Source organism: Ursus maritimus, unplaced genomic scaffold (assembly GCF_017311325.1).
Source record: "Ursus maritimus isolate PB19 unplaced genomic scaffold, ASM1731132v1 scaffold_13, whole genome shotgun sequence".
Lineage (NCBI taxonomy): Eukaryota > Metazoa > Chordata > Mammalia > Carnivora > Ursidae > Ursus > Ursus maritimus.
The window spans coordinates 11,326,151-11,338,099 of NW_024423675.1; the positions used below are offsets into that span (position 1 = coordinate 11,326,151).

General features: G+C 42.0%; 1 long non-coding RNA gene across 1 annotated transcript; it reads right to left on the minus strand.

Annotated features, from left to right (window-relative positions):
- Window positions 1-5,845: 5,845 nt before the first annotated feature.
- Window positions 5,846-8,518, minus strand: LOC103675881. The gene is made up of 3 exons (XR_571937.2): window positions 8,301-8,518; window positions 8,072-8,124; window positions 5,846-6,003 (listed from the first exon to the last, which is right to left on the minus strand). It is a non-coding gene; the product is annotated as an uncharacterized LOC103675881 (long non-coding RNA).
- Window positions 8,519-11,949: the final 3,431 nt, after the last annotated feature.

Sequence of the window (11,949 nt, forward strand, 5' to 3'; positions counted from 1 at the left end):
GATGTTTTTAGCTTAAAAATAATGACACAGCCTTATGTCTATCAGTGTGGAGAAAGAAAAAAATGCAGGGATTATTTAGGAAAGGAAACACTGATTCTGATTAGCTTTAAATCAGGGCTACGATGGCTCGGGATTATTTGTTTGTTTATTTGTTAATTAATTAATTAATTAATTATTTTTTTGTATTTAGGATGTTCAGGCTCTGGCTTGTAGCTAAAGCCATCATTAAGCCTCCAGCACCACAGCAGTAATCCCAGCGCTTGTAGCTCCGCTGTAATGCCAGGACCAACCCAGTACTCCAACAACCCCCCCCCCCTTTTTTAGCATCTTACAACCTCTTGACATTTATAGCGTCCTTCTCTGGGCGTCATTTATAGCAGCCTGCATTAGTCAAGAAGAGAATACTGGGATCATATACTTAAAACCAGTCACACATACACATAAAGCAGCAACAGCAACTATGGCACCAACCACCAGCAGGTTCTCTTGAATCGGTACAGGCCTCCCACCTGTGGAGAGCTCCAGCGGTCGCGGGCCACATCCAGTCAGTGAACTTGGAAAATACAGTTTGGATCCAACAGGCTCTCTGCGACACCCGGGAGTTCCCCGGAGGGGCGCTGTGGCGGAAGCCGGTCCTGCACTCTGGGGTACGATCCCAGCCCACTCGAAGCGTCCTTCCACCACCCTAAAGTTCCTTCCGCCGCCGGCCCGGGGGTCCCTCTGCCACTTAGGCGTAGGAGGAGTGGCCCCGACCAGTCCCTCCCTTTGCCTGCGTCCGGAGGCCCTCTTGGGGCGCCCAGCCGACCCGGGGTGGAGGGAGAGGTTCTGGGCGTTTCCCCGCCCGCGCGAGAGCCGCGGGCCGGGTGTCCCTGGAGCGGGGGCAGTCGAGGCCGCGTGTGCGCGCTGGTCCCTGCGCTGGCGCCCCGAAGGCGCGGGCGCGCTCCGGGCGCGCGAAGTACTGGCGGAGCAAGGGTTTCCCCCGGGCCGCTTCTGGGCTGCCCCCCTCTTCTTCCTGTTGGCAACGCGGGGCAGCCGGGGCGTGCCAGAGCCAAGTTTTACACTTGGTCTCCCAGGAGTTGTAGGGAAGCTGGAGGCGGTCGCCCGCCCGCGGGGCCCCGCCATCGGGGCACCCCGGGGATCCGGCAAAGACACCTTGCGCCAACGAGGAGGTGGCCCGACCCGGAAATGACCTGCGCCTTACGGTCCTCCGCCCTGTGGCCCCAGTAGTGCTCCTAGGGCTCTCGCCTCGATGGTTACCTTCTGCACGCCTGGAGGCCCCTGAGGTTTCCCCTGTCCTGGCTCACCAGGGTGGGGAGAGAGGGGCGGCCGAGGCTGCCCAAGGCCCCGAAGGCAGAGTGCTTTGCCTGCGAAGAAGGGAAGCGAGGTGGCACCAAGACGTCCCCGATCCTGCCTATGCAGCCTGAGCCAAAGACGGAACACTAGGTGCCCCTTCACCTAGCTGTGGGAAAAGCCAAACCACTAGCCCGCGAACAGCAGGACTTCTTCCAAATGCGTGGAGTCCCTGAGCCAAGATGTGTGGGCACTGCTCCCTGCAACAAGGCGTTGATAATGCAGGTACATGAAAACACACGCATTTCCGAAAGGATAGACCCATGTTCAATCCATTACAATTCTTAGTTAGAATAATCAAAGTTGGAAGGGAGAGGTAATTTAGCAATTTTTTTTTCTTTTCTTTTTTGAGAGAGAGAGTGTGTGCTTTGGCAGTAGGGGGGGAGGCCGGGGAAGCAGGAAAAGGCAGAGGGTGAGCAGGTTTGGTCTGCTGGGCCTGGGAACAGGAGCCCCGCGCCATGAGAAGGCTGCTAAAGGAGCCGGCGTACAGAGTTAATTGGTAGAGGATCTTGAAGAAGTTTTAATTAGATTCAAAAGGCAATTAAGAGCCATTGTAGAGAAGTGATCCGATGAAAATAATGCTTCAGAGAGGAAGAGAGTTGGCGCGGTGCATCAGATAGACTGGAGAGGATGAACAGCAGAGAGGTTAGCGAGGGGGCTGCGGGGAGTAGTCCCGACTCAAAGTTGTCAGGGAAGGCTGAGACAGACCGGCGCGTGGTGGTGCTGACATGGCTGTGGGCACTAAAAGGAGAGAGAAAACCTGCCAGACCATGATTACATTCTTGGGAATCAGATGGACAGGGAGAGAGAGACAGGAACGAAGAAATTGTGTTCAGTTTGAGATGTACTAGTCTCTCTCTCTCTCTCTCACTCACACACAGTATCACAGTCATCAGGGTAAGCCGATTTTCCAGCAACACTTATCTATTTGTTGAACCTACCTCTAAGGCTAAGCTGGTTAAATCAACTTCATTTCAATAAAGGAAATTTTTATTAAGCACCTATCAGATGCTAGACCTTTACTTAATGACGTCTCTGTAACTGAACTGGAAAGAATAGGAAAGAAAATGAACATATATCCGAGGTCACAAATTTTTCGCACATAGAAGGTGCCAACCATGTGGAGAAACCTTTACAGACAGACCGCAGCCTAGGTTCTTGTAACTTCCAAGAAGGCCTGTGTAAGCCATGTCGCTTCCTTTTTTTCATGTATTTTCTACCGCACATTTTCATCCAAATCTTTACTTGCTTCTTTTTTTTTTTTTTTAAGATTTTATTTATTTATTTGACAGAGAAAGAGAGACAGCCAGCGAGAGAGGGAACACAAGCAGGGGGAGTGGGAGAGGAAGAAGCAGGCTCATAGCGGAGGAGCCTGATGTGGGGCTCGATCCCATAACGCCGGGATTACGCCCTGAGCCGAAGGCAGACGCTTAACGACTGAGCCACCCAGGCGCCCCAAATCTTTACTTGCTTCTAAGGGAGTTAAAGAAAGAAGTTTGTTTTGAAGAAGTTTAGATATACATGAAATGTTCCTTATTTAACATGTCAAGTGTCTAAAACAATGAGGGGTTAGATTTGGGGATCATATATATGTTTATATTTAATATTACTTCCCAATAAAAGTGTGCAAACCCCTCTCCAAGATTTCCTAGCCTTCAAAAACTAGGAATGGTATACTGGATTACTGTGAGTTAGGAAGAAAGGAAGGCAATTTGAATAGAGACCAGTGGATCATGAGTCCACCGATATTCCCTTGAATGGGGTATCAAGTCACTGAGAGTGCCTGCTTTAAAAGACAGAGCGTGAACTGACTTCATATAATTTCTCTTCCCCTTTCGTATACCACAGATAGTCAACCTATATTGCTTTTATCTTCCACTTCCCATGTAAGTCAAGCTCACCAGATGTCCTTGATTTTTTTTCCCCTGGAAGCTCCATTTTTCAGAAAAGGACTTTTCACCTGAAAGTGTTTGTTAGAAATGAATATTTGGGTGATCCTGGGGAAAAAATGAGAAACTATTTTCTGCCATATTTGTCAGAATTAGATATAACCCTGATTTGTTAAGGGAATTAAAGTTTCTAGAGTCCTTCCCAAGCACTTTTTCAGACTTAAACATTCTATCCCAGCCCACGCCACCGTCTGGAACATACTACAAAATGCATCCTGTAAAAATCTCTCAAGGGCAACAAAGTGGTTGGGGGAAGCGACTGGTTCTGAGTTAGAGGATGCGTGTGTCGAGTGGAGGTGCTGTCCGTGCTGCCTGCCTCTCTTCTCTGTCTGTCATCAGCACAGCTAATTTGGAAAGAAGAGAAAGAGCTACTTTAAAATAGTACCGCATGGGGACCGAGTTAGTAGAGTTATCTGTATAGTAAAGCAACGTTTTAGAAACCAATTAAATATTTCTGAGTTTCAGGTGGCGTTGATTTGAATGGTGTCTTAATCAGATGATAAAGAGTTCTCTTTATAATTTTGTAGTATTTCATATAGAAAAATCTAAAGAAATGTATCACAAATACCCCTATACCTACCGCACTCTGAGAAATCAGACATTGTCAGTATGCTATTTGGCCCTCAGTTATGGCTCCCTGGTGGCCTTTTCCACTCTTCTCCACCAGAGGTAACTACTATACTGAATTTAGTGTCTTGCACCCATTAATTTCTTTATATTTTTACACATATATTTTTATTCTTTTTTTAAAGATTTTATTTTTAAGTAATCTCTATACCCAACGTGGGGCTCGAACTCACAACCCTCAGATCAAGAGTCCAGAGCCCCGACTGAGACAGCCAGCTGCCCCAACATATATTTTTATTCTTAAGAGTTTTTCATGTCTTAAAACTTTATATAAGTGGCTTAACACTTTTGAATAAACCACACTTCGTGGAAAAAATGTTCAAGATCTCAAATGCAAAAGGCAGGCATCTTTGGATACACTGCTATCCTATTGGTTCAAAGGCCTGTATGGCTATTCTAAACCAGTTACGCTTTCAAAAACTGAAGCTCTACAGGACATTGTAAAAGGCAGAATGGGTAGCAATGGCAATATTTACATTTTGTCTTTTTCAATAAGCAAAACCTATGTATTTTACAAATTATCTGCTTGTGTATATAAGCCAAGTACTACCACACGTGTGTACTTATAAATAACTGTGGGTCCTAATACTTGCCGCTTCAGAAATATTTATTTCCCAATGGAAGCATTAGTTTTTCATTTGGAGTACCTTTGTAAATATTAAATGGTTCAAGAAGGATTCTACTTACATTTATCAAGAGAATTTGGATATGAAAAGGTAGTTTCTTTCTCCAATTATAAATAAAAACGACAGGCTGTTTCCAGAGATGGTCCCAACGACAGCCCCCTTTCCGCACGCGTTCTGCAATGAAGTTTCACCATTCTCTCATCACATGGTGGAGTTAGACCCCCTACCCCCAGTCCCCTATCTAAGCTGGGCTGGCCCTGGCTTTGGTTAAGAAAATGCAGCCATGGAAACAACTCTACATGGCTTGCAAAACTAAGATTTAGGAGTCCGTGTCGCTTCTATTTTTGAGCTCTCGGAACCCCCGAGGGGAGAGGAGAGTTGAGGTGCCCCCGCCAGCAACTTGGCTGAACCCCAGCCCAGCCAATCAGCTAGCAGAATGCAGCCACGGGTGACTGCAGGTAAGAACGGAAGGATTGGCCAAACAATCCAGAGTCACGAGATACAATAAATCATTATTGTTTCAAGCCATACATTGTGAGAGAACTACCGTGCGGCAATAACTGAGAGAAAGAGTCATACGAGAATGGGCTTGTGCTGTAGGTCCAGCATATTTGCGCTGTAAGCTGAAGTCATAAAAAATGCTCACAAGAGAAAGTATTACCAGTTCTGCATCTTAGTGAAACTAAATATCTGAAAATTCTTCGGGTGCCGTTCCTGCCCAACTCGGAGTCCTCCGAGGCGCGTCAACTGTGAGCAAAAGAGACTTTACGCTAGATGAAAGTTTTCAAATAACCAGTCCAAATGGCACTGCACTTTTGGCTGTGTGGGGAATCCTGAACTCCTCTGGGTAGTTCGAGTAGTATTTATAATTGCCCCTAGGAGTTTATAATCCGAGTACACAGATCTGTACCGATTTCCAGGACAACAGAAGTATATGAATTTTATGTGTAAGCTGACTCAGAAGTCTTAGTTGGAGGAGAATTCAAAGCTAAGAAGACTAATACAAGAAAACAATTTAGCAGTGTTTAAGGAGATGAGGAGGTGTGATCTGGCAGAAGAAGGGGGCTGATACCTTACAGAGGGAACAACCAGAAAGGGCAAAGGAAACTTGCCGTTTAGAGGAAATGGGTGGGAGGAGTAGTCGCTTGTAAGAATATTTTTTTCAGAATACTAGGGTTTGAGTATTAGAACTCTTCCATTTGCAAGTCATTGAAACTAAATAAAGCGGGCTTAATCACCCCTACAAAAAAGAAAACCCATACAAAAACAAAACAAGGAATTTATTAGATCACGCAATGTAAAACTTCTGAAATGACTTGACGCAGTGGGACTAATGGCATCAGCGGGACAGAGTCGGTTCTCTTCATCTCCTGGCAGGTGAACTCATTCTGGCGACCAAACCGGCTGGCATGACGATCGAAGTTAGGTTTGTATTCTGTACTACAAAGAGCCTAAATTTGGAAGAGGCCGAGAATTAGTCTTATTGCTCATTCTTTCTAAGCAGTAAGTGTGTGCCCTTGCAGGTGTGCGTGTGTGCGCACGTGTGTGTGTGTGTGTGTGTGTGTGTAAAAAGAGCTACAATGCTCTGATTGGTCAGTCTTGAGTTCACACGCCAACTTCTGAAATTAAGGAATCAGCTCCATCTAAACCATATATCTCTAGTGTGAGAGGGATGTTTTCCCAAAGAAAGTCAGGGTGGTGGTGCAAGAAGGGTTAACAGGTAGCGTGAACAGGAAAAATAGGAATAAAGAAAAATAAAGTGTCTACCATAATCAATGTACGTTTAATACAGTAATGCTTATATTTTAAACATCTCTAGGCTAAGACCTAAAAGTAAGGGTACTTGCAGAACTTTTCTATCTTGACTTAGCAACTTAAAAAAATGGGTTATATCATTATTTAAGTGAGTCACAAAAGTGAACGTTATTAGTCTCTTAACCTACAGTTTCCCTATTTCTTACTGTAGAGGTAATAGATTTTTCTAGGAAACTACTCTTAGAAGATTAAAAGATTTCATCTAAAAAATGTACTTATTTGAAATTCCACAACATTCTTAACGAAAAAATATTATCTGCATAATTACATTAAATGGCTTCTGGAATACATTACCACTAATGATGCTAATAGAGTTAGTCCAGATGCAAACTATAAAAACATCCATTATCTTTTGTCCTTGAAGGAACTTCAAAAATTGCTCTTTTTTTCTTATAGGAAGCCTACTAATGCTATACTCTAATTTCTCGCATGTTGTTTTGTAAGCTGTTCTACAGACCGTCGATATCTCACAGAAGTTTTTGAAATGATTCAGAAAATATATCCCATAATTTTTTTACTTTTTTCTCTGGTTCAATTTCATATGTAATTGATTTAAAGAACGTAGTAGCCAACGTATTTAAATCTGATTTTCATTTGTCTTCTTAGTTTGTATTCAGCCTACAGATGTTAGGCAGAACTGTACCCAACAAAAACATTTTCTACTATTTTATAAGAAAAAAATAAGTTACCATTATTGGTAACACATAAAGTTGAAAATAAATTTCATTGTGCACGAGTGTTAACTTATAGAATTTACCAAAAAAATGTCTGCAGTGATAAAGTAACCTTAATAGTCTGGGTCTCAAGTTCATAAAAAAGCAAAAGTCCTACAAAAATGATGCTTATTTAAAAATAGATATTTGTACAGTAGGCAAGTACATGGTGATAGAAAAGCCTGTACATTTAAAGCTTAGCGAATGACTAGATCTCTCCAGTACAGTATGTATATTGCAAACTCCTGCTAGCTTTACATGATCGTATGACATGGTCATTCATACATATACAGTGTTTTGAATCCAGTTAATAAAATGTCTTTATTCTCTCATATATAATTTGTAAGTTACAAACTTTTGTGGCCTTGTTGGGAAAAGTGTTAGTCAGGGTTCTCCAGAGAAATGGAACCAACAGGATATGTATAAATGTATGAATAGATGTATAAATATTTTTACAATAGTAAAAGGAGTTGGCTCATGGGATTATTGAGGTTGGCAAATCCAAAATCTGCAGGGAATACTGACAGGGTAGAGACCCAAGAGAAACCCTGTTCTAGTTTGAGTCTAAAGACAGTTTGCTGTAGAACCAGGAAAAGCTAAAGCTGCAGATAAAGCCCAAGGGCAGCATGCTAGAGAAGTTCTCTCTTGCTTGGGGGAGGCCAAGCTTTTTGTGCTATTCAGGCCTTCGACTGATTAGACAAGACCCACTTACATTACAGAGGGCATTTTGTTTTACTCGAAACCCACTGATTTAAGTGTTAATCTCATCCAAACACAAAAAATACACCCAGAACGTTTGATCAAGTATCTGGGCACCTGGTGGTGCCAAACTGACATATAAAATTAGCCATCACACGTGTACCCCTTATAAACTTGGCATCCATACACATGTTCTGAAACTGTACTTAATCTCCAAATAAAGAAAATAAGAAGGTCACAATTCCACCTAACATGATACAATTATCTTGCATACAACCAAAAACCCACTAACCTTTTCTCCAGAAGAAAACACACAGTCCTTGGATGTTTACTTTCCTTGATATCCTATAATGTAAAATTATCAATACTTAAATACTATGATATAAAGTCAATACATCTTCTATTACATGATAAGGAGATAAGAGAGAGACTAAACAAAGTTATTTGCTATATAAATATGCACACGTATTCATAATGAAATGAAGAAGTACTCATGACAATCACAGTCCTTATTTCTGTACCTGGTCATGTGATCGTAGCTGGTATTCATGACTGCCTCCTTCCACTACCCATTGGCATTTCTTTTTAGCAAACACCTCTGCTGGTCTTGGTTATTTAGGTGGTGCAGTGATCCAAATCTTCATTCCTGCCAGTCTTCTAGCATATAGGGCATTTCTAGGCACCAGACCAGGCAGTAAGTAACAATTAGGGAAATCTAGTCCAGGGAGGGGAAAATGTCTTAATAAGTGGACTGTTTTAATGTGGTCTAATCTTTTCTTTTTTTAAAAGATTTTATTTATTTGAGAGAGAGCACACACACACAAGTGGGGGGAGGGGCAAAAGGGGGAGGGAGAGGGAGAGAGAATCTCTCAGCAGACTCCATACTGAATATGGAGCCCGATGCAGAGCTGGAGCTCATGACCCTGAGATCATGACCTGAGCTGAAATCAAGCTGGACACTTAGCCCACTGAGCCACCCACGTGCCACTGGTCTAACCTTATTTTACTAAAAATGTTGCAAACATTGCAACAGTTATTTTTTTCTTCAGTTTTCAAAGTGCGTTGGACCTGTTGTTGCAACAATCTCAGTTTTATTCCAGTCAGCATTTATTTTTATTTTTATTTATTTTATTTATTTTAAGGTAGCTCTATGCTCAAGGTAGGGCTGAAACTCACAACCCTGAGATCAAGAGTCACACGCTGTATGGACTGAGCCAGCCAGGCACCCCAGTCAGGCATATTTTCCTGGCATTAAAACTTCTACCAATAATACATATGTTGGTTTTAGAGGGCATGTATCAGAGGATGCTGGGAAATAAATTATCCCTTTGGTTTGTTTTTTGATCAAGACGATTTCGAGTTTTCCGAGGACATCGTGAATGCTATTACACATTCATACACCTAACCCATATATGTATCCCATGAAGATAAGTGCTCAGTTTTATGGGGGTGTAAATCTGGTGCCTTTCACCAGCATTGAATTCATAGTTGGAGCTTCCTATTTCAATTAAGTAATTAAAACTTGTTGAAGTGAAATATCCTCTTTAAATTGCCATAATTCAAAATAAAGTATCCCAGATAATTAAAAAATAGACTAGAAAAAGATGGAAAGAAGAGAGTTTGCAAAAGGGATGATAAATCTAAAAGTAATGAATTAAAATGACTTCCAAAATAGATGGGAAATTAAGAGAAAATAAAACCGCCTTTAACAACATTGCCTATTTTATAAAACTTGGATCTTAATGGTCTTGCCTTAGACCGGAGACGGGCCACACTGTGTATCATCTCCCAAATGTGTTCAACGATGCAAATACTTACTGAGTACGTACTCGGTGCCAGGTATTATTCTCACTCCCAGGAGACCGAGCAGTGAACAGAACAAAGCCCTTGTTCTTACTGAGATACGCATTATAGAGGGGAGGCTATAAACCAACACAGAGTATGTCAAATAGTCGTAAGTGCTCTAAACAAAAACGTAGGTACAAAGGCCCGTGATTGATGGGTGGGAGAGAACATCCTACTTTATCAGGTTGTCAATAAGGGCCTCTTCGCGCAGGCGGTATTTGGGTGGAGCCCCGAGGGAAAGTGAGCCCTGGAACGGTGAAGATACTCGGGGAAGAGCATTGCAGCAAGGAGCAGGTGCAGAGGCGAGGGCGGCAGTTGGGGAGATAAGACCCTAAAGGATAAGGGTTTTGGTTTTTATTCTAGAGGGTTTTCAGCAGAGAAATGACATGATGTGGGTATGTTTCAAAAGCAGTTTGTGGATATAGACTGTGAGGAAACAAGGGGGGAAGCAGGGAGACCAGAAGTCATCATCTAACAGTCGATGTAATTCTGTAGTATTTCGGTCTGAGCTGGCTCTACCCTATGGATTTGGAGAATCTAATACTAATCAAAGCACATTCACTTCAAAAGAATATTCAGATATTTGGTTTCCATGTTTCTAAAATTTATATATGAACATAATTCCATCACTTACTGAGGTCTAATATACTAAATATGGTTTTTTAAAAAGAAAATTAAGGGGCGTCTGGGTGGCTCAGTCATTAAGCATCTGCCTTCGGCTCAGGTCATGATCCCAGTCCTGCATTGGGTTCCCTGTTCAGCGGGCAGCCTGCTTCTCCCTCTCCCGCTCCCCCTGCTTGTGTTCCCTCTCTCACTCTCTCTCTCTGCCAAATAGATAAAATCTTTAAAAATAAATAAAAATTTAAAAAGTTAAATTCACGAAGACAAAATACGACCAAATAAGGAATATATAATTGAGAAGCATGGTATTAACTAATTTTAAGTTATTATAGTATGTAGTATCCCAGTATATGGGGTGATTATCATTATTATTATTATTATTATTGTCATCAATATAATTTATGGAGTCTGTACTGCTTAAACTAGGTTGGACACCTGGGGTGTTTGTAGAAATGTAGTTTTCTGGGTTCTGTCTAGGCTTCGAATCTCCAGGGTTTGGGGGGCTGGAAATTTACATTTAAACAAGCTCCCAGATAATTCTTACATATAATGATGTTTAAACCTGCAAATCTCCGAGTAATGGAAGAATATCAGTTTGAATATTAGGATTAAAAACAGGGAGAGTTGTACTCTATTACTTTATCTCAAATCCCTTTTTCAATAGGGTGGGATATGAATAAAAGAAAATTAAGATTCCATTGCTCTGCCATAATTCTAGGAAAAACAACGAGTTAAACTATAATAAAAATTGCAGAAGGATATGCTTTGTTAATTAGATGACAATAAAAAAGCATTAGAATGAGAGCTTTATAGTAAGAATGACCTTAGGAAGCTTGTGAAACAACTTTCTTATTTTACACATGAGGAAATTGAGAGGCTGAAGAGGTAAGTAACAGCCACAAGAAGCACACCCCGGACTGTGGATTCCTCAGGACTCCTGCTTCCCTTCCAATGTTTCCACGACTACACCAGCAGTTAGCTAGGGTCACTTCAATGAGTTCACCGTCTTTTGTATTTCCTACCGAATTAGGTGATAGTGATATATGGGGTAGTCTTTTTATTTTCCACAGGATGAAATACAAAGAGTGGGGATCCTTCTAAAAATTCTGAACCTAAACCAATGTATCATACGTTCCTTTTTAAAAAATTAAGATGTTACTTCCTTTTATATTATTTTGACATACTTTGGTTACTTATAGGGAACTCAATTTTGTGGGAAATTGTGGTACCTGGGGTATTATTGTTCAGAATTAGTTGGTCCCAATACCTTTGGCTATGACTTAATCATGGTTCCCTGGAAGGAGCGTAGTCTTGTTGCCCGATGCCTGGGCTTGGCCACACGCCTTGCTTTGGCCAACAGAATGTGAGCAGACGTAATGCGCAGTATATCCACTTGGACACTCTGAGATGCATTTCACATTGTTGCCAGTTCTCTTCCATCAATGCCCTTTGCCACTAGAAGGGCATATCCCAGTTAGGGTCTTCTCTTTCAGCCTGGGTCCTGGATGGAGCAGACATGACCCTGAACCACGTCCTGGAGGACAGCTATGACAACCAACCCACAGTAGCTAACGTGCCACATGAGTGAGAAATAGATGTTTTTGGAAGCCACTTATACTTTTGAAGTTGTTATTCACTGTAGCCTGGTAAAGGCTAATACATAAATGCTTCCAAATCTGGACCAAAAATCTGGTACCTGAGATA